This window comes from Anabrus simplex, chromosome 7 (assembly GCF_040414725.1).
Source record: "Anabrus simplex isolate iqAnaSimp1 chromosome 7, ASM4041472v1, whole genome shotgun sequence".
NCBI lineage: Eukaryota > Metazoa > Arthropoda > Insecta > Orthoptera > Tettigoniidae > Anabrus > Anabrus simplex.
Window position 1 is genome coordinate 180656507 of NC_090271.1, and position 24060 is coordinate 180680566.

The window sequence follows — 24060 nt, forward strand, 5'->3', positions numbered from 1 at the left end:
TTTTTTTCTTGAATACAATAATATACTATTTATGCTAACAATTTTTTTCTATTAAACAAACAGATCATCCTTAATAAATTTATATTGTTTACAAAATTCTACTTATAATATCTCCTATACTTACAAACATAGTCCACTCATATACAGTATGTGGAATTACTTCAAATAATACTATGCAACTGGTATAAGATTAAAATTTACATTGCATTTATTTACTTTTTTTTTTAACCCATTTTGGAACCTAAGTAGCATAACGACCTGCTGCGTCTTAACCAGAGTCCCTTTTTGCCACCACTTTTCAGAGTTCCTGAAGGGCCTTCACAGCTACCGTAGCGGTCCCAGGGCCCTCGAATTCCCCACTGTACTTCACCCCTACAGGCAGTCCCCTACTTTGGCTGTCCAAACTCCATGGACCAGGAGATGGAATTAATTTTTTTTAACACACATTTTTTATTTACAATAGCCTGCACTGGTCAAATGCCCTCTAACATTTCATTTATTTTCCCTGTTGCTGTTTATTCTCTTCTTGAATACCTGTACAGATTTTGGAAAAGGATCAAACACTACCCCTGGTAAACTGTTCCACTCCTTCTCACCCTTCCCAATGAATGAAAATTTACCCCAGTCGCTTCTGCTAAAATTCCTTCTAATTTTATACTTGTGGTCAATTCTGCCAATATAACTATTTTCCAACTGAAGCCTCTCACGGATTTCTCCCCATGCTTCTTCTCCTGTATAGGCTCTATACAATCCTATAAGTCTAGTTTTCTCCCTTCTCTTACTTAAAGTTTCCCACCCTAGTTCCTCTAACATTTCTGATACACTACTCTTTCTCCTGAAATCCCCTGTTACAAATCTTGCTGCTTTCCTCTGCACACTATCTATTTCTTTTATTAGGTATTCTTGGTGAGGATCCCAAACACTGTTTGCATATTCCAATACTTAAGTAATTTTTTTCTTTTAATTCTTTGTTGCATCCTTTAAGTAGCCTCATTATGACATGTAATGATCTGTATGCTTTCCCAACAATGTCATCAACATGACCCTTCCAGTGCAAATGACTTTCAAATCTCACACCTAAGTATTTTCACTTGCCATCTTTAGGGATAACTACCTCATCCAAAGTATATTCAAATTCAGTTTTAAAGCTCCTGTTTGTAAATGTTGCACCAGTTGATTTGCCTCCATTAACCTTCATATTATTTTCTTCAACCCACTGTTGGATACTTTCAAGGTCCCTTTGTAATTCTGAACAATCCTCAATGTTATTTATTTTCCTATAAACAATTATATCATCTGCATACAATCTTATTTTTGATGTTATATTGTTCCCTAAATCATTTGTGTATATTAAGAAAAGTAACAGACCGATTATACTACCCTGTGCGATTCCTTTCCAAACTTTCTCTTCCTGTGATATATTATTTCCTACTTTGACTTTCTGAACCCTTGAAAATTTTTTTTTTTTTTTTGCTAGGGGCTTTACGTCGCCAACCCTTGAATTTAGAAATGTTCTTATCCAACGTATAACCCTTACGTCCAATCCTATTCCCTACGATCCTGACATGGCCCGTGACCGAATTAAATGGAGACAACAAATCCACACAGTGGACCTTGCCACCAGGCAGGACAAATGCTAAAGAATAATAATAATAATCCCACCAGTTGTGCCTCACAAGAAAATTTCTTTCTAAATCCATACTGGCTCCTCATGAACCAATTTTTATCATCACATATCCCTCTGATGTACTTTGCTATTAAACTCTCCAGTATTTTACAAACTATACTGGTTAGCCTGATTGGTCTGTAGTTCTCTGGTTTCCTTTTATCACCCTTTCCTTTATAAATTGGTATTTTTATAGATTCCTTCCATTCTTTTGGTATTACACTATTATTTATGACATAGTCAAAGAGAAATTTTAAATAAGGCACTATGTACCACCCCATTGTCTTTAATACCTCCCCAGTAATTTGATCACTTCCTGCTGCTTTTCCTTGCTGAAGCAGTTGGATATCTCTGAAAATATCTTCATTTGTGAATGAGAAGCTTCTTGTTTCCCTATGTGTCTCTCCCTCTCTATCTTCTGTTTCAGTTCCCAACTCCTGACAATCTTCTACTGAATCTCTGAATTCCCTACCAAATAGATTTGCTTTCTCAGTATCTGTTGAATAGTGTTCACCCCCTTCTCCCACCCACCATTGTAGGAATTTGGATTCCTTTTCCTTTTGATTCCCTTTCTTGAAGTATGCCATTCATATATTTCTCTTTTGCTTCCTTTTTCACTCTATTCAGTTCCCTCATTAGCTGTTTTCTAGTTTCTCTATTCTCCCTACCCTCTTTGATTTTCCTGTTTACTATTCTACATTTTCTTTTTAATTTTCTTATTTCCCTTGTATAATAAACAGGGTCTGAGGTCATTTTACCCTTCTTAACAGGTACAAATCTCTTCTCTCCTTCCCAAATGATTCCTTTAAATTTCACCCAAAGTGTATCCACATTACTCCCTTCACTTATCCAACAACTGAATTGTGATTTAAGTCCCAAATTCATCAACTTTAGTTTTTCTGTATAATTTCTTGTCTTGTGTGACCCTCTTATTAAGCATTTTTGGTACAAGTCCTACATCCATTATTACAGCCTTATGGTCACCTATTCCTTCAATTACCTCAGTTTTATCAACAATTTCCCATGGTTTAACCAAGAATACATCTAGCAAGTTGTTGAGACGAGTCGGTTCTTGTACTACTTGTGTAAATCCTCCCTCCCAAATTAACTTATTTGCCAGTTTCTGTTCATGGGCTTCATTTGTAGCTCCATTCCATTCAACTTCAGGCAAGTTTAGATCTCTCCCAATTATTACCATATCATTATTATTGTTTTTATGAGTATAATCTATTATTTTCTCAAATATTTCCATGTCTCTTTCCTCTCTTCCAGGCCTATATGTTCCTATAATTCCCACCTCCTTCATATTATCACAAACTAATTTTATCCCTAATATTTCATCCCTTTCATCGGTAAACCATTCATGTGAACAATAAGTTTCCTTCACCAGAATAAACACCCCCCCACCCCTTTTATCTCCTCGGTCTCTACGATAGACTGTATACCCTTCTGGAAATACCTCTCTATTACCTACCCCTTCTCTCAACCATGATTCTACTCCTATCACCACATCAGTCTCATAAGATTCCATCAATGTACTGAATTTTATTTGTTTATTTACTACACTCTGACAGTCATAAATAATTTTATTCACACTGAGTGAAATGGTAGTTTAGGGGAAAGCCTAAAATTTAATTCTTAAATATTCATGTTATTAGTGGTCTATCTTAATGAAAATCAGTATGCAAAGTCGGGGTAATAAGCTGATATAACATAGGTACCAGTAATAAATAATTGTATTCATGCTGATAAAAATGGTAGTTTCGGAAAGGCCTAAAATTTAATTCTCAAATATTTATGTTATTAGTGCCCCTATCTTAATGAAAATCGGTATGCGAAGTCGGGGAATAAGTTGCTGTAATCTAGGCCATAAATAATTTTATTCACACTGAGTGGAAGGGTGGTTTAGGGGAAGGCCTAAAATTTAATTTGTTACTGTTGAATAGCACGATGTTCACCTGGGTGTTAGTGTAGAACAAAACCAAACTCCATGGACTCCCAAGCGACTGCTGGTCAGCCCGGTGGCCTGCAGATTATGAGGTGTCGTGTGATCAACACGACGAATACTCTCGGCCGTTATTCTTGGCTTTCTAGACCGGGGCCACCATCTCACTATCAGATAGCTCCTCAATTGTAATCACATAGGCTGAGTGAACCTCGAACCAGCCCTCAAATCCAGGTAAAATCCCTTACGTGGCCGGGAATCAAACCCGGAGCATGCGGGTAAGAGGCAGGTGCGCTATTCCTACACCACGGGGCCGGCTGTGTTAGTGTAGAACAAAAGTAAAATTCATAATAACTTCACTGCACTGCAAACATTGAAGGATGCCAGCACTATTCTTGATTTTTAATAGCACGAAATTCACTTGGGTATGATGAGAAGCATAGAGACAATGTGTACTGCATTTACCGGTTAATTTTTTTAAAATAATTATTTCTGAATTAACCCCAATAGTCTCCACATTATCTCAGTTAATCAGGGTTCTATTGTAGCACATGTTAATTATTCTCATCCTGGAAATTATAGACAGCACTAGCATAGGGAATTCAATACTCGCGTTTTTGTGTGCATGAGAATTTTCATGTTTTTTTTGTTTTTTTGCACTCAAAAGTGCAAGGTCTGTGCACCCAGCTGAATTCCATACACTTCTTTCTTTGTTGAACAATAAACAGGGCAAACAAAAAGCTCATTCCTAGATCTACATCCAAAGAGCCAATTGCACGTTTCGTACACTTCTCTCTTAAACTTTACTCATTCAGGACAAATATTTCATGTTCCCTATGGGAATCAACATCTATATCATCTGATGGCCAGGCAGGCATCAATTTTTGGAAGTGAGACATAGCAGTGGCCTCCACGGGGGGACGTCACATCATCTCTCACCAAACTCTGGATCAACCAAATACCTGTATTTTTTTGGCTGGGGTGCCCTCACCTCTAATTGCAACTCAGTCGGCTAAGAAAGCATAAATAGGCAGACGCCTAGTTGGCCGTCGCCTCCCCAGCACTTCATGTATTCCTGCCTCATCACAGGTGGGACACTGCCCTCACGGAGAACTTCATTCTCACCGAACTACGCATGTCCGGCTCCCGAGTCCATGATGTCCGCAGGCTCTGGGATCGATCAACTTCACTACCATCAACCCAGGTCCTGTCATACGTACGAGATGGAGACGAAACATCAGTCCTTGAAACCAGCGCTGCGAAGATCAATAACAGACTTCATGAAGTGCTGCCAACTCCGGACTACATATTGCAGCAAATGTTCAATAATCCTAACACCCTTCCCACCGTTGATGAATATCAACCTAGAACAACCCAGCAGCCTCCACCGCCCCCAACTTCCATTTCGGCCACATCAACTACTACTACTACTACTACTACTACTACTACTACTACTACTACTACTACTACTACTACTACCACCATTACCATCACTACCTCGGCCTACACCCCTCCTCATACTTCTATCATAACTACCACGACCATTCACCCCTCTCCCATAATGTCAACACCCATCACCTCTATAAACTTCACACCACCTAGTCCTCAGCAACCCCCTGCCAACCACACAGATGTAACTAACACAGCACAGCTGGCCTCGCAAGAAGAGACAACCACCGCAACACCAGCACCCCAGCAGCTACCAGTGCCGAGCTGTGTCATTCGAGGCATTGACCCAGCCATCACAACCAGAAACATCCTTGAAGAACTCCTAACAGCAGGTGTCCCAGCCCACCGAGTATATCGCATTTACAACAGGCACGGCCCAACATTCATGGTACGAATTCAACTCCCCTCCGAAGAAGACGTACATCATCTCATAACCAACGGCATCCGTATTCACAGCCAGCACCACCGAGTAGAGCACTCACGCTCCCCACCCCATACTATACGCTCCCCTACCAACAACCCTCACAGTCGCCCCCGGCCACCCCCACCACCCACCACATCCCCGCAAGCCATGCACCTACCCATTCCTCAAAATAGCTTTCTCCTACTGCCCCTCCCAATTCTAGACCTGCTCCGCCTTCTAGCCACATTCATCACCAACATTACAACAACCATCCACTTCCTTACATCCCAACTCTACCCCAGTACCCCTTACTAAACCATCACGTCCAACCGGCAAACTGTACCATCACTATATGTATGTGTAAACTGTATTCTAAACCCTATGAAACTCAATGTATGTAACTCATGGAAAAATTCTCAATAAAATGCATGAGTCCTTCCACACATCTCCCGTAATTCCATCTCCGCTGCCAAGCCCTAATAAAGAATATCTTCCTTTTCCCCTCTCCTTGTTCTCACACTTCTCACCAACCCCGTCACGTTACCCTCTAGGTGGCCCGCCCCACCCCTTCAGGGTGGGGAATGAAAGCATTCGTTAGCTTAGCCTCCACGGTATGCACTAGCCTTGTGTCTTGGTAGGTGTGCTAAGGACCAACTGATGAGCCCAACTTAGCACATCAGGGCGAAACGCAGGCAACCAAGAATGAGTTAGCTGCAAAATAACGGACCATTATATTGGTATACTTGTGTTTGTCAGTTTTTGTAACTTTTTCGATAGTCAAATATGGTCTGTCTGGTCCAAGCCTTTTAATTTCTAACTTATCCTGAGGTTAATATTTTGTTGGTTAAAATTACCTGATCTGAATTCATTTCCTCTTGCACAAAGAATACTGTGGTTACGAACCATACAAACAGAGAAGCAAAACACAACACTCAAATAAATTTCACTTGAAAAGATTTTCCAGTCACAAGGTAAAGCAAACTTCTTCCCACAATTGCGAACACCTGTTCACAACGATCTAGAAAATGCCTATTCAGAATTACTAGCGAAATCTGCTGGTAATGCAATGCAATAGTAGCTCTTGGGAAGCTGTGGCTAACCGTAATAGGAAGGTGGCAGACCCTTATGGTCAACTGTAATACTGCCACTGGTTTGAGGGAGGCTCTAGACGGCAAGGCACATACCTTACTGTGCTCCTTGCTAATGGGAATATCAGTGCATAAACCATGACATCATCTGCTTTGCATATGCGAATTGTCTTCAGCACAATAGAGCATTATCCAGTGTGCTCGATGCACTGTCAGTCAAAACGAACAACTGTCGGTGTAACGGAGTTTCGATGTAAGTTGAATGCTTTCGATCGATTGTTGAAATCAGATCAAAAGAAAGGAAAGTTTTAAATTATCCATGAATGCGTAAAGATGTATTAAAACTGGGTGTTCATGTGCTCGTGTGCTCCTGAAAGCCCACCACCACTGTTTATAACATGTAATAACCATAGTACTGTTCATTAAAAGTGAGAAAATGTGCGGTTTTTCATTTGACCGGGTATTTCACATGATAACATTGCTTTTATTCGCTTCATTCCTACTGAAGTTTTTGTAATGACCAATGTTGACTTTAGTTAGGAAAGCAACGAAGTCAGTCTTTCTGAGAGTCTCGTAGTGAAGCACGGGTACATCAGATAGTTACATGCAGAAACAGTTAACACTCAATCTTGTTAACATGGTTTATTGTTGTCTACATCAAAGAAACTGCATTATTCAAATTCTTAATAAAATGAGTATTTACAGCTATGAAGATAACAAATATTAAAAAAGGTGAAATCCATTCAAAAGCTGATATATGAGTTAATCCTTCACACCCTCCCCTCCCTGGTCAACCTCTTAAAGGAATGACCAGCTGAATGGGTCAAATGACTGTCTCTCCACTTGGTGTGCAGAACACGATGGTCCTTTCCACCCTGTCTCTTCTTTCATGCAGTTCTATTATCCGGCATCTTTTCCAAGTGTGATGTGGTTGTATCTCTTCATGGATCAGTGCTACATCTCCATTTCTGACTCTTGCCAATGTTTGGTGGGGTCAGAGGACTTCTGGAAGCTCCTTAACTGGGTGAGGCATTCCTTTGTCCATCTTTTCCATAAATCAACCAGTAACATCTGGTGTTTTTAGAACTCTTTTATTAGGTTGGTCATGTGAAAAATGCTGTTTATTGATCTCCACAGAGGAGATCTGCAGGTGTCAGTGGCGGTGATTTTCCCTTTTCTCCTTGTGCAATGGGCCTAGAGTTTAGAGTTCCTTCAATCATGATAGGAGTATAGTCCGTTTTGGTTGAAAGCGTCCTGCGCGAGAAATGGTTGCGCATGCAGTGGTGGGAGCTATCGTCCCCCCACTCCTACAGCAGGTCCAGTCGCCAGGCTAGCGCTGAAGTGAAAACGTCTCTCAAGCGGCGCATGTTGTTACGTGCGGGCTAAGTTGAAATTACTGAAGTGACGAGCATGGCTTCTAGGTCCTCTTCTAAATCTGGGAGACCACTGCGAGGCTAGGCACGTGAAAGTGTTTATACAATGAGTGAACATATGAAACATATCATCCAGATCTCAATCACACTGAGTCGGTTTGGGGAGATATCAAAGGAGAGGTCCGTGATAAGAATATATCTCACCGGGCGAGTTGGCCGTGTGCGTAGAGGCGCGCGGCTGTGAGCTTCCATCCGGGAGATAGTAGGTTCGAATCCCACTATCGGCAGCCCTGAAGATGGTTTTCCGTGGTTTCCCATTTTCACACCAGGCAAATGCTGGGGCTGTACCTTAATTAAGGCCACGGCCGCTTCCTTCCAACTCCTAGGCCTTTCCTATCCCATCGTCGCCATAAGACCTATCTGTGTCGGTGCGACGTAGAGCCCCTAGCAAAAAAAAAAAAATCTCAATTAATAGTAATACAGCATAATTAGTTTTTTAGCATAAAAATGTGTGCCATAGCATCTCTAATGCCTTCACTGTTCATAAATGACGCGCTCCTATTCCCAATATAAATAAAAATGCTTATTCTGTACGAAATATTTCTCTGTCTTATAGATCACTCGTGACTTGACAGCAGACACACTCGACAAAAAGGAAGCTCTTTGCGGATATTGCTTGCACAGTATTCGCAAGACAAACGGAAAAAATGTTGCGACCACGTAAAAGACACTGAGCAGGAATACTGGGAGCGTGACAACACCATGCATAAGGAATTAGAATTAGACCAGTCCGACATCAATCTCGGTGAAACTTCAGATGACACTGATTCAGACGAGAGTGAAGATTATTCTGAATAATTTGTAAATAAGATCACCGAACTCCGAATATTAAACAAAAGTGATCATAGAACACGTAAGAAGTCCGATAATATTTTTGCTCTGATTTTATGAGACAGATTTATATTGTCTATTGTTCCGGAGCATTTTATTGCTGTTTTCGTTGTTTTTGTTGCTGCTGTTGCTGTAGGAGACCTGTTCTCTGTCATAACAATAGCAGGTTATTCAAGAGTATTATATATTATTATATTTCTTCTGATGGACAAGAAAAGTATACATTGTTAATGTTATTATGAAAGTAGCTGAAGTATTTCTACTAATGCTTCTTCTCTGCATTTTCCCGACAAATTTGCATTAATTAATCTCTTTTATACGTATTTCACTAGAAATCACGTTAAGTAGATTATATCTCCAGGCTGTCAGTGGAAACAACTTCCTCCTATTCGTTAGGCGATTGATGAACTGATAGCGCGTACCGATGCGCCTTTCCTTGGTATACAGTACAGTACAGTTTCAAACGAACTTCCTTTATTCGCAGTATTACCAGTTGCAAGTTACTGTCTTATGTTCAATTGATTTTCTACCAAATGGTTCAAACCTTTCAATTTTATATAACAGATTTCATATTCGTAAGAATGTATAATAAGAATGTATAAGAATAAATTAAAGGCTACAGAGTGCCAAAATATTGACCTCCACTTTTACTATACACTGAGATTTATTTCACGTTGTGTCGAAAGCATCATCCGATATGAATTCTTTTAGGCATGACCCTCTGATTTCTTGATGTCACCAACATTTACAACGAAAGTTACGAAGTATTTCCGTACTGGAATAGAACTGAAATTTTAGAATGTTATGCTCAAAGGCCTGTGTAGTTAATTGACAAGGTTTTAAGGCAGACAATCGAAATATGACTCGATTTGTACAATGTACGGTACTATTTTATTTTCACTAGTTTATCATATTAAGTAATTCCTACACCTTTGAGTTAGTGTGATGTATGTACACCAATGAGCCATTGCATAATGACCACCCCGACCCGGGAACGTATCGCGCCTAAGCTTTCCACACTATTTCAGTCAGTTCCCAGGGCTACGTCCGCTGCCTGAACTCGACTGTGTCAGCTGGAGGAAAGGTTCAAGTTCTTCCCCCACCATCAGCGCGAACACTCCCATAGTTCCTCGCACACGAGGCCAGGCCACACCTCCGGTCGTCCAGAAAGACGCTTACTACGAAGATGGACTATAGTATTTAGACTTTCTTCTGATACTTGAGCTCTGCCTTTTTTAAGCACCTTTTTGTCGTGTACTTCATCCTTTCCTTTCAAGCTGTCCTGGGAGCGTTGAACTTCCAATTGATGCTGTACTCTGCTGGTGTTGATGGAGGTAGTGAGTGAGGCTCACAGTTCTGTCAATTCATTTTTGGTAGCATGGAATGTGTTTGCATTATCTATGTAAATGGTATGCAGTATGTCTTGTCTTCCTATAAAATGTTGCAGTGCAGATAGGAATTTATCCACAGTCATAGTGGAGCAAAGCTCTAGATGACAGTGTGGGTGTTAGCACAAGTAAAAATTGTGATATAGCACTTGTTGATAGCGTCCACCCTATCACAGAGGGGTCCTGAGAAGTCTATGCCTGTAACTTCAAAGACCTTTGACAATTTTACCCTGTCGTAAGGAAGTGGATCTGGGCTTGTCCATGAGGATTCTTTGCCATCTTGCAGGGAAGACAATTACACAGCATCTTCTTAGTAGAGTGACATGCACGAAGAATCCAAAACTATTCCTGAAGTTCTGAAAGGACAATGCGAACAACAAGATTATGAAGAATGTGAACGTTCTGAACCTTAAGTTGGATGAAGTAGTGTTGTTCATGTAGTGGAACAGGGTAACAATGGGATTTCTGTGAATCTTTGGCAAATTATAAGTGTCCACCAAGGCAAATCAGCCCATCTTCTAGCTATGAATATTAAAACTTACCAGCCACAATTTTTATTAAATGTTGTACTCCACAATATGTTTCAGAGTCTAGAGAATTAACTCACAGTCATGGGCAAGGCCTACATAGAACATGGTTATGTTTTAAATAGTGGTAGTGGCAAGCTATTCTAAAGAACATGCAGTTCAGTGCTGAACAATTCCAGTTGTACCATCTTGTGCTGCAGCGAGCTTGGATGCTGATAGCTCTCCAGAAGATTTTTGTGCTCAACTTAAGTTTTCAGGATAATTCAGTAATTTTCAGGATACAATAATAACTCAAAAATACACCAGTTAAGAACACTTGCAGACCACTGGAATAATATTACACACTATATTTTGGAAAAGAAATGTAGCCTACACACTGTTATTTTCATTAAGAAAGCTGTCAGTTGAAGTAATTCACATGAACAGCAACAAAGAAGATAGTGGATGGTTTTAATAAAGTGAGTCGGAAAAGAGAGAAGTTACTTAAGTATGGTTCGTCCATTATTGGGATATGCAAACAGTGTTTGGGATCCCCACGAGGAATACCTAATAAAAGAAGAAATACAGTAGATGGTGTGCAGAGGAAAGCAGCAAGATTTGTAACCGGGGATTTCAGGAGAAAAAATAGTGTATCAGAAATTTTAGAGAAACTTGGGTGAGAAGCTTTAACCCTAAAGCCTATAAATGTTACATTGCCGGGCTCGTGGTGAATTTCGTTCACCATTCATTTTTCTTAGTCTTAGCAATTGGTTAACAAGTACTAACTCGTACATGACTGATATTGTGACTCCTTACATGCTTTATAATCCTTAGACATAATAATTACAACACAAATTACAAGTGACAGTACAGACATATAATAAAAAAAGGGTAAAAATGTTCATGGGTTGAAGACTGAAAATAAAATTGAAACAGATGAATACTTAAATCATGAGAACTTAAAATGAAACACTTCTAACTATCTTCATTAATCATTATCATTATTCTCACAGCTTACACATCTAATGCATCTTTTAGAGTGTGCTTTACACAAAGTTATGACACTGATTATAACTTCATTGTGGTGACTTGATTTTGTTTCCACTCACAGTGAATGCATCGGCCTCTCTTCGATGGCACTTTTATTTCTGATATTTCTTCCTGATGGTACGGGAATAACACTGCTCAGATATCCGGAGGCAGTGTTCCTATCTTAGCTCGTTCAACCAACCACTTATTCATGAGTTGAAATGATTCTTCAATCCTAGAGGTAGCTCTTGAAAAGTTAGTGATGCACCACACTGTTTCATATTTCCCAAAGAAAAAATCCCTCTAGTTCGTCGTGTTCATAGCTATCAACTACGCCTACATCACCTTCTTGTTCACTCTCACTGTCATGATCAATGTCTGAATAATTTACCACTTCATCTTCACCATCAGAAAAATCACAAACTTCAGCTCTCTCAGATCCTTCCTCCTCATCAGATAATTCCTGTAACAGCGTTTGTATGTCTTCATCCTTCACAAACTTCACCTACAATAAAAATAGGTAGTTACTTTTGTTTCCTCTATAGTCTACATTTTAAAATAATGAAACTCCAAGAACATCTAAGGTACAATTTTACTTACATTTCCGGGCGCTTGGTGAAGAAAGTTCACCAAATGACGGCAAGTGCGAGTCAAGGTCGAATAGCGTGACACGTACAACTTCCTGAACAGATATCGCTACACTGAAAGTATCGATAAGACGTCACTGGAAGGTACTAGCAGCGCGACGGCTGTAGCATTTAGGTACTAAAACTACAGATGAAATACGCAGGTTGGTAAACAAAATTCACCAGCATGCCCGGTTTGGGGTTAAGTAAGAGAAGGGAGACTAGACTTATAGGATTATATAGAGCCTATATAGGAGAGGAAGCATGGGGGGGGGGGGAGGAAACGTTAGAGGCTTCAGTTGGAAAATAATTATATTGTCAGGGCTGACCACAAGTATAAAATTAGACGGGATTTTAGCACAAACAACTGGGGTAAATTTTCATTCATTGGGAAGGACATGAAGGAGTGGAACAGTTTACCTGGGGAAGTGTTTGATACTTTTCCAAAATCTGTGCAGATATTCAAGAAAAGAATAAATAGCAACATAGAAAAATGTTACAAGGGCATTCGACCTGTGCAGGTTTTTGTAAATAAATTCATTCAATCCCCTTGTCTATGGAGATTGGACAGCCGAAGTAGGGGACTGCCTGTAGGGATGAAGTACGGTCGGGACTTCGAGGGCCCTGGGACTGCTATGGTAGCTGCAAAACCTCTTCAGGAACTCTGAAGAGCAGTGGCAAAAGGGGCTCTGGTTAAGACGCAGAAGGTCGTTATGCACATTAGGTAACAAAATGGGCTCTTAAAAAAAATGTAAATTTAAATCTTATAGCAGTTGTATAGTATTTTTTGAAGTGATTCCACATACTGTATTTGAGTTGATCATGTGTGTGTAAGTACAGAAGATATTATGAGTAGAATTTGGTAAATAATATAAATCTATTAAGGATGAGCTGGGAGTTTAATAGAAAAATAGTTAATGTAAATTGTATAATACTGTGTTTTAGACACCTCATTTGCAAATAAAGTATTTTGATTCGATTTTAAATTCATTTTTTTTATTTGCTAGTTGTTTTACGTCGCACCGACACAGATAGGTCTTACGGCGACGATGGGACAGGAAAGGGCTAGGAGTGGGAAGGGAGCGGCCGTGGCCTTAATTAAGGTACAGCCCCAGCATTTGCCTGGTGTGAAAATGGGAAACCACGGAAAACCATTCTCAGGGCTGCCGACAGTGGGGTTCGAACCAACTATCTCCCGAATACTGGATACTGGCCGCACTTAAGTGACTGCAGCTATCGAGCTCGGTGATTTTGAATTCAAATCCAGATGTTTCAATATAATAGGCAGTGCCAGGTGGAAGAAAGGGACCAATCATGGGATGTGCTGACTACTGAATGGCCAGATTATGGAGGCTGTACTGTATTTGCTTCTAATCCGACAATCTTTTTTTCCAAAATAGTTGAAGTAAGCGAAAATGAAATAACAAAAATTACTGGTGTAATCAGATGCTCATTAAGAACACTTGCATAGTTTACAAAATGAATTGTAATACAAGGTAATAATAATAATAATAATAATAATAATAATAATAATAATAATAATAATAATAATAATAATAATAATAATAATAATAATAATAATAATAATAATAATAATAATAATACAAACTCATATACAACAGAACCCGAAGAACAACTAACGGTGTTGGCATTGTTATATCTGCAAAATTTGATGATTCTGTCTCTGAGGTGCAACGCTACAATGATCGATTGATGAAAATCGTATATGTCATGGATAGAAGGAAGGTCCATTTTTTCAGTGCCTACACTCCACAAACCGGCCTAGACGTGGAAACAAAAGATGCCTTCTGGGAACTGCTTGATGAGAAGACTGCTGAAGTCCCACCAGAAGACTACCTTATCATTGCCGGTGATCTGAATGGACACGTTGGACAGAGGAAGGAAGACCACACTGCCCATGGTGGACATGGATATGGAGAGAAGAACAGCGATGGCCAACGAATTCTTGATTATGCAGATCTGATCATCATGAACACCTGGTTCAAAAAGCGTGATACTCATCTAATCACGTACTACAGTGGCTCCATTGCAACTCAGATTGACTACATCCTTGTGAGACGACAGAATTTCAAAGATGTTCTAGATACAAAAGTTGTTCCTTACAAAACCGCCGCGATGCAACACCGACCTGTCATCTGTAAGCTATGGATGAAGTCGCCAAGAGCCGAATACTTACCCAGAAATGGGCCCAAAAGAATCAAATGGTGGCGCTACAAGGAGGAGGAGGCCGACATTGTTACAAAAATTACAGTGCCACCAATCACCATGGTTGAAGAGAGCTGGACTAAACTGAAAGACGTCGTTCATGAAGCCGCATGCTCTATTCTTGGAACAACTAAACCAGGACGACATAGGATTGACAAAGACACGTGGCTTTGGGATGACAATGTTAAAGATGCAGTACGGAAGAAGAAACAGCTGTACCATGAGTTTCTTTCAGATAAAACACCATCTCGTTGTAATGCCTACAAAACAGCCCATAGTGAGGCGAAGAAGGTCACTGCTGTAACAAAAGCAAACCGATATGCAGACCTATATGCAAAACTTGACACACGCAAAGGCGAGCAGCACATTTACCGGCTACTCAAATCGAAGCACCGCAAAACGGAAGACATCCAACGTTTTTACAGCATCAAAGACAAAAAAGGTGACCTGCTGGTCGACTGGAAGAAAGCGCGCGAGAACGCTGGCGAAGCTATTTTGAGAAACTTTCAACCGAAGAATTTCCCAACCCACCAATCCCAACCACCTCCGCTATTGAAGGCCCAGTGAAGGAAATTGACGTCACGGAAGTTCAGGCTGTTCTGGAGGAGATGAAACCAGGGAAAGCCACCGGCCCCGATGATCTTCCGGCAGAGTTCTGGTGCTCTGAATGGTGGGATGCGGCAATATGGCTCACACAACTTTTCAATCAGATCATCAAAGAAGGTCAAGTACCATCAGATTGGCGACGGAGTATTACTGTACCAATCTTCAAGAAGAAGGGAAGTCCTGCCGATTGTTCTAATTATCGCCCGATCAGACTTCTGAGCCACGCGATGAAGATCTTCGAACATATTCTCGACAAAAGGATTCGCCAGATAGCCAAACTTACAACAAATCAAGCTGGATTCGTGAAAAATTGTGGCACAACAGATGCAATCCATGCTGCATGGCTGTTAGTTGAGAAACACCATGAAAAACTTAAGCCTCTTCATCTCGCTTTTCTGGATCTTGAGAAGGCCTTTGATCGGGTGCTACATGACCTCATCTGGTTACCGCTACGAGAACATAGCATTCCAGAGCACCTTGTTAAGAGGGTACAGATGCTCTACGTAGAACCAAGAAGTTATGTTCAAGCTGCCGCAGGAGCGTCCAATGATTTCCGCATCACTGTAGGAGTACATCAAGGCTCTGCCTTATCACCACTGCTGTTCATTCTTGTGATGGACACTGTTACATCAGACCTGCACAAGCCAATACCATGGACACTTCTCTATGCTGATGATGTCATATTGGCTGCTGAGAATAAGTCTGATCTCCAGCGCCAAACAGAAGAATGGAACAACAGATTAGCGCAATACTGCCTGCGCCTCAACAAAAAGAAGACAGAGTACATGACATTAGATCCTCGAAAAGTTGGAACTATCCACGTGGATGGTGAAGATCTACCACGAGTAGAGAAATTTAAATATCTTGGCTCCACACCCCCTGTGGGTGGGGGCTATAGAATAACACCCACGGTATCCCCTGCCTGTCGTAAGAGGTGACTAAAAGGGGCCCCAGGGGCTCTGAACTTGGGAGAGTGGGTTGGCGACCACGGGGCCCTTAGCTGAGTTCTGGCTTTGCTTCCACTTACTTTTGCCAGGCTCCTCACTTTCGTCTATCCTATCCGACCTCTCTTGGTCAATTCTTGTTCTTTTCCGACCCCGACGCTATTAGGTTTGCGAGGGCTAGGGAGTCTTTCATTTTCATGCCCTTTGTGGCCCTTGTCTATCTTTGACTGATATCTTCATTTTTCAAAGTGTCGGACCCCTTCCATTTTTCCCTCTGATTAGTGTTATATAGAGTATGGTTGCCCAGTTGTACTTCCTCTTAAAACAATAATCACCACCACCACCATCTTGGCTCCACACTCTCTGACGATGGCAGACTTACTGATGAGGTCAACACAAGGATACATGCAGCCTGGCTGAATTGGCAAATGACAACGGGCGTCACCTGCGACCATCGAATCAAGGACCATCTGAAATCTAAAATCTACCAGACTCTTATCCGTCCCGTCACTCTCTACAGCACTGAGTGTTGGCCTGCTATGAAGGAGGTAGAACGTCGACTAAGAGTCATGGAGACAAAGATGCTTAAGTGGACAGCTGGCATCACTAGATTGGATCATATTTCAAACGACAATATTAGGAAACGCTTTGGCATTGCACCAATCCAGAAGAAAATGCAGGAAAACCGTCTGCGCTGGTTTGGACATGTGTTGCATGCAGAAGACAATACACTGGCAAAGTCAGCGTATGCATAGGAAGTCGCTGGAAAGAGGCCCAAGGGACGACCAAGACAGCGATGGATCGATACAGTGCACAACGACCTGAAAGCTTTAAGACTACATCCTGACATGGCCCGTGACCGAATTAAATGGAGACAACAAATCCACACAGCGGACCTTTCCACCAGGCAGGACAAACGCTAAAGAATAATAATAGTAATAATAATAATAATAATAATAATAATAATAATAATAATAATAATAATAATAATAATAATAATAATAATAATAACAACAACAACAACAATAGTTGGCCATGCAATTAGGAATGCACAGCTGTGAGCTTGCATCCAAGAGATAGTGGGTTCGAATCCTACTGTCAGCAGCCCTGAAGATGGTTTTCCGTGGTTTCCCGTTTTCACACCAAGCAAATACTGGGGCTGTACCTTAATTAAGGCCACGCCCGCTTCCTTCCCATTCATAGGTCTTTCCTACCTCTTCATCGCCAAAAGACCTATCTGTGTCAGTGTGACGCAAAGCAAATTGCAATAATAATAATAATAATAATAATAATAATAATAATAATAATAATAATAATAATAATAATAATAATAATAGGAGCACTAAAATTAAAAAAAAAGAAAGTAAAATACAGCATGTCATTGACCTAGCCAAGGGGAGGGTGGCATGACATGGTGGAAGGTGAACGGACTGGCAGCCATTTGGAATCATGCCAATGACAGAGCAATGGTTTTTCAAACACCTTTCAGTATATGCTGGAGTAGAGACAAAGGAGGGCATCATTAAGATAAGTTCCAGATTTCAAGTTCCTTTAAATATATACTGTTACCATATGTTTTCTTTTTCCGGGTAGTTTATAAATTCATTACTCAAAGTTAGTTTTGGAAAACTGAAGAACCTCACAGTTGTAAACTTACTGAGTCGAAACTGAAAAGAGATGGCTTCAGATATTGCAAATGATTGAGATACGTTCAGTTATTAATGACTTCATCCACTGTCCTTCCCCGACCTGCAATGTCCATCTTTATGATGTTCATCCAGTGGATTCTTTGTCTTCCCACCATCTGCTTTCCTGCCACATTTCTCTCCAAGTTAGCATATGATGTCCTTGTTGGCTCCATCCTCATTACATGTGCAAACCACCTAAATCTGGACATGCTGACCCAGTCTAACAATGATATCTCAATCCCAGCTTCCTTTCTCACCATATCATTCTTTAACTTGTCCAGTTTTGTTTTTTGAATTGTGGACATAAGGAACTTCATCTCAGATGTCTGTAACCTTAATGAGTCCTTCTTAGTGAGCGGGCAGGTTTCAATACTATAGGTTAAGATTGGTATGAAGTATTGATTGAATATCACCAGCTTTGATTTTGTTGGTACTTTGGGATCCCAGAAGAGTGATCATACTTGTTGGTAAAAATAAGAACTCTTCTGAAATCTATTCGCCATCTCCTTTGTGGCTAGTGTGTCTCACGAAATTACATTGCCGAGGTATGCAAAGTTTTCCACACATTCAAGTGGATGGTTTCCTAGCATAATGTTCGCTGGTCATCCCTCTCTGTTTATTACCATCACTACTGTTTTGACTTTGCTTATCTTGAGACTGAATTCCTGGAACTTAACCTTCCATTCATTGAGTCTCAAATGTACTTGTTCCACAGTTTCTCTCCAGATCATAACATCATCAGCAAAAGCCATTGCATTTAGTTCACTAGAGGTTTTCTTGATGTTCTTCATTATGTCATCCATGATGGTGATAAAAAATAATGGGGATAGTGCACTATCTTCCTGGACACCACTTTTGGTCTGGAACTAGGATGAATGTCCGTCACCAAATTGCACAAAACTGGCACAGTGCTCATACAGCATCTGAACTTTCCTCACCACACCCTTCAGCACATTCCTCCTTTTCAGGCATTCCGATATCTTCTCTCTTGTAATGCAGTCATGTGCCTTCCCAATATCCAGGAAAACCATGAACAGATCTTTGGCTTATTCCCAATATTTCTCCATTGATATATGAACACTGAATATTAGGTTTGTTCTCTTAGGCCTGAATCCATACTGTTCCTCTTCTAACTGTAGCTCTAGGATGAATCACAATCTGTTCTCTAAGATCTTCTCAAGAATCTTAAGCCCATAGAAAGGCATGTTATCATTTTTCCCTTGTAGTTGGAGAATTTTCAGCAATTTTCTTCCTTAAATAGGGATAATGACACCCTTGCTCCAATCAGCAGGTATCTTTTCATCCTTCCAACCTACATTGAGCACCCTGTGTAGCCACTGTAAACCCTGGACTCCAGCTGCTTTAATCATGAGACTGATATAACTTGAAAACAACATTCTTTAACCCATGGGTAAATAATGCCAATATTGAGCTCAAATGATGATGATGATTATTATTATTATTATTATTATTATTATTATTATTATTATTATTATTATTATTATTATTATTATTATTATTATTATTATTATTATTATTATTATTATTATTATTATTTGTGAGGTATGGCTATGAAGTGTTTGCATCCACTTATTAGTATTATTATTATTATTATTATTATTATTATTATTATTATTATTATTATTATTATTATTATTATTATTATTATTATTATTATTATTATTATTATTATTATTATTATTCATGTAGTATTATTTGTGAGGTTATGTCATGAAACATGTGCTGTATCTTCTTAAGGGCTGCTTCTGTTTCAGCCCATGTGATGGGAGGTTCCTCTGTGTAGGTTTCGACAGCTGGTTCTTTTGTTCTATGATCTGCTTCTATCCTGTTCAATAGGTGATCAAAGTTATTTCTCTGGACCTCTCTTATGTCTTCTTCTCTCCTGGCCAGGTTTCTGTTGGGATCCTTGATTGCTTTGATGGTTTCAACTTTGTTTTTGATCACCCTGAACAATAGTTTCATATTGCCTCTGCCATCTTCCACCAGTTTTTGAGTGAAGTTCTCCCATCACTTTATCTTCTCCTCTTCTACTTCTCTTTTAACTCTCAGTTTCTTGTACCAGTAAACTTGTGTGAGGTCCCTGAACTTGCCCTCATCCCTTATCTATTCTGGCTTGGATTTCTCTCTTTTTATGCTATGTTCCCTTCTTTTATTGAGGATCTTACTCCTTCATTCCACCAGGGCATTTCTTTTTCCCTTACTGTCACACTTGTCTTCTTGCAAACCTCAATTGCTTCATTTATCAAAGTGATTTTAAATCTGGTCCATCCTACCTCACCACTCTCTGCTTCTTCTATAAGCAATTGTCCTCTGGTACATTCCTGATAGTCCTCTTTTCAATGTGTTCTTGTTCCCACACCTTAATCTTAGGTAATTTCATAGTTGTTATCTTTGGTACATTAATCTTTCAGATCTGTTACTAATAACCAGTGGTTGCTATTCAGGTTCTCACTTGGAATCACCTTGACATCAGTCACAAGTCTACTTCTTTCTTTATCTGTAATGACATAATCAATGACCATCTTGCTCTGTCCATCCCAGCTATATCAGGTAATCTTGTGACTGACTCTTTCATTGAACCAACTGTTATTTACTACCAAACAGTTTCTTATGCAGATGTCTAGGAGATCGTTCCCCCCTTCTGGATTCCTTCTCCCATGGCCATGTGGCCCCATCAACTTCTCATAGCCATTCCTGTTTGTCCCGAGATGTGCATTGAGGTCCCCAATGTCTTCACTGATGGTCTCCTCCAGGTCTTCCAGGAATTTGTTCATTTCATCTTGATTGCAACCATTGGGGGACTATACACTTGCACCAGTGTCAGCTTCTCTTTCCCTTGGTGAACTGTTGCCTTTATAATCCTCTCTCTAAAGTACTGGATCTCTGGAATACCATATAACTCTTTTTCCAATATCAATCTTACTCCATTCCTCACCTCTCTGTTGTTACCATTCCAGTAGAGGGTATTGTTTTTCCTCAACTCCTTCTTCCCTCGAACTTTCCATTTAGTTTCACTCAGTCCTAGGATTGATATTTTCTTTCTCTCCATAATGTTCCCTAACTCTTCACATTTTGCAGTCAAACTCAGTACACTGATTGTTCCTATTCAAGTGTGTTGTCTTCTCCTAGGTTTTTATACACTCGCAAGGCCTGGCCTACCATCAGACTGCAAGCCATCATACCTGATGTGTGTCTACGGGTGCTGTTGTCTGCTCTGAATTTTTTGTTTGCATCCAAGGCTTGTTTAAGTGTTGAAAGCGATTGCAATTAATCTCCAACTCACTTGCTAGACCTAACGTTGGAGTTCAGCCTTTAGCAGTCCCCTTTCACACCTGCAAAGCACCAGCTTCCTGTTAAATTTATGTGTCATTTCCTACACAAAGGCTCCAACAAGCCCCCGAAGGGTATAAACTCCTCTACCCTTGGCCATTGGTTCTCCCTTAGTTTGTCAGGTTTGGTAATGGCTGCCCAACCCTTGGCTAGACAGTTGCAGATAGTATAGTCTACTGTTGCATATGGTAGCAGAATGTACGTGACCTGACAGCAATATTAAACTTATTCTTCTACACACACTTGGGGTCTGTATTAACTCTTTCCAGTCTAACTGCGAGCATAGCTCGCAGCGGCCAAAATTACGCTCAGGCCGTGCTGCGGGCATAGCCCGTAGTAAGGTTTGACAATTCACTAAAAATCGAGAACGAGCTATGCACGCATTCTGATGGTTACATCGTGTTTCTTCACGTATTAGTTACGAGAGTATTTAAGCAGATGGCAGTATTATATGTCTAAGTCAGATAATTTACGATATTCTCGATCAACATGCATCAGTAGATGTTGTCACTCAGTGAGCTCTAAGACATGGCTTCTCAAGGCAAACGTGCTTGACGAAAGTGATATTTTCGATATTTTATGATATATGATAAGTTTATGCGCAAATGAACATATTATTGACATATGAATTCGAAACAACTTAAATTTCATTATGATTGGAGTTTGTTTTACAGCCTAGCGCATGTTCCCGAGTATTTCAAATTTGCGTGAATACGTAAGATTGTCTACATATTAGTAAAGTTGTCTGTTTAGAAGACTATACTTTCTCTTTGTTGGAAGTCTTTTGTGGTAAATGGAACAATAATTTTACATTTGAGTAAATTTTGACAAAATTTATCAATTAAAATAACATTTCGTTTGAGCTCAGTAGTATAAGTCAGGGATTCTGCGGCCTCCTCCTCCTCGGATCCTCCTCAGAGGCCTCTTCCTCCTCCTCCTCCTCAGACTCTCGGGAGAGGCCTCTTCCTCCTCCTCCTCCTCCACAGGCTCTCGGAAGAGGCCTCCTCCTCCTCCACAGGCTCTCAGGAGAGGCCTCCTACTCACCAACCTTGCTGGCTAAGAGCGCGACCCTAAGCTCACATCCGCCATCTTGGAGGGGCTTAACCTAACTTTTTATGCGTAAGAGAGCTAGCCTAACCTCATGGAGGGGCTTACCCTCAGTTTTAGGCCGGATGCCCTTCCTGATGTTAACTGCACAAGATGGCGGCTATACATGACTCCTTATGAGACGCCTTAAGGATGCTTGTGCAAGAACTTTTGACACGCAAGACAGCAAGCCTAACCTCATAGAAGGACCTAACCTCAGTTTTACGGCCGGATGCCCTTCTCGACGCCAATTGCACAAGATGGCGGCTATGCATGACTTATTATGAGACACCTTAAGGGTGCTTGCGCAAGGTAGTGGTTGCAAGATGGCTGCTATACATGGGCTCTTATGAGATTCCCTTGGGATGCTTGCGCAAGATGGCGGCTACAAGATGGCAGCTATACATGGCTCCTTATGAGGTGCCTTAAAGGTGCTTGCGCAAGATGGCGGCTACAAGATAGCGGCTATACATAGCTTCTTATGAGACTGCTTAAGGGTGCTTGCACAATCGTGCTGCTATCTTTAGCTACTACCTTTGAAATATGGTGGCGGCAATTTCCACGTGCTCTTGTTTGGAAACAAACCTACATGCTTTTTTGACACCTGTCATCCGCCATCTTTAATCAACAGAGCACCGTGCTGCTATCTTTATCATAGCGGGTAATTTGAAAAATTCTGTCAGCTGTCATCCGCCATCTTTAATCAACAGAGCACCATGCTGCTATCTTTATCGTAGTAGCGGGCAATTTGAAAAATTCCGTCAACTGTCATCTGCCATCTTGCATCACAAACCTCAGTATGCTTCAAAACACTGAGCAGGCGCAATCTGCTGTCTCAATGCCTCAACACATCAACGCTTCACTGTTTTGAAGCAGTGAGATTGCTTTATGTGTTATGTCGCGTGAACAGAAGGCTCTAGTCATTCCGTATGTGTCAGCTACATCAATGCTTTGAAACAGTAACGGTGCTTTATCTTCTCGCCTTAACAGAAATATTCCCTGTGATATTCCCCTGAAGATGAGCTGACACTCGTTAATAGGATGCTTCATATTCTGAACTGCAATTCAGGTTACTAAAAGAACAGTGTACTCTCCAATGTAAGGTCGTAGTTTTACACAGAAAAAGGACATTATTGTTCTCAAAGCAGGGTTGTACCATAACAGAAAGACACTCCCATTTGTCAAGTAGAACATTTTCAACAATTTTTTTTTTAAACTTCAGTTTGAAGTAGATTTGTAAACTGGATTAGGTCAAGTTGTTAATTTACTTATATTACCAACTTTGTAATACCCTTCTTACATTTAATTTATCATTTTATAATCATTCAAAGTTCCTTTGGTTTATTAACCATCATACTATGCTTTTGTAACTAGTTTAGGTTGTTTGTTAATATATGTAAAATTCTTATTTCAGACTCTTCTTGGATTTCATTACTCATTTTATAATTATTCAAGTTAGTTCATTTATTTAGACTAGTATTTTACTGTGTTTTTGTAACTGGATTAGGTTAAGTTTGTAACTGTACATAGAATACCTATTTTGAACTCTTCTTAAATTTCATGAATCATTTTATAATTATTCAAATTAGTTTCTGCTTTCACTTTTAACTGTAAAACTGATCCCTTTTAGTATCATTCTACGTGCTTAGTGAAGAAGCAGACACATAATATTACCACATACTAGTACTATTATACTGTACATCATCTATTTACTGTATCATACTGTATTAAATATTAAATATTAAATATTTCACGAACCTCACATTTTACCGTTATCAGAATGTTGAACAGTTTA

General features: G+C 40.1%; 1 protein-coding gene across 1 annotated transcript in view; it reads right to left on the reverse strand.

Annotated features, from left to right (window-relative positions):
- Positions 1-24060, reverse strand: part of LOC136877771 (tubulin glycylase 3A-like) — a 165754-nt gene that overhangs the window by 132310 nt on the left and 9384 nt on the right. The gene's annotated exons all lie outside the window — the stretch shown is intronic.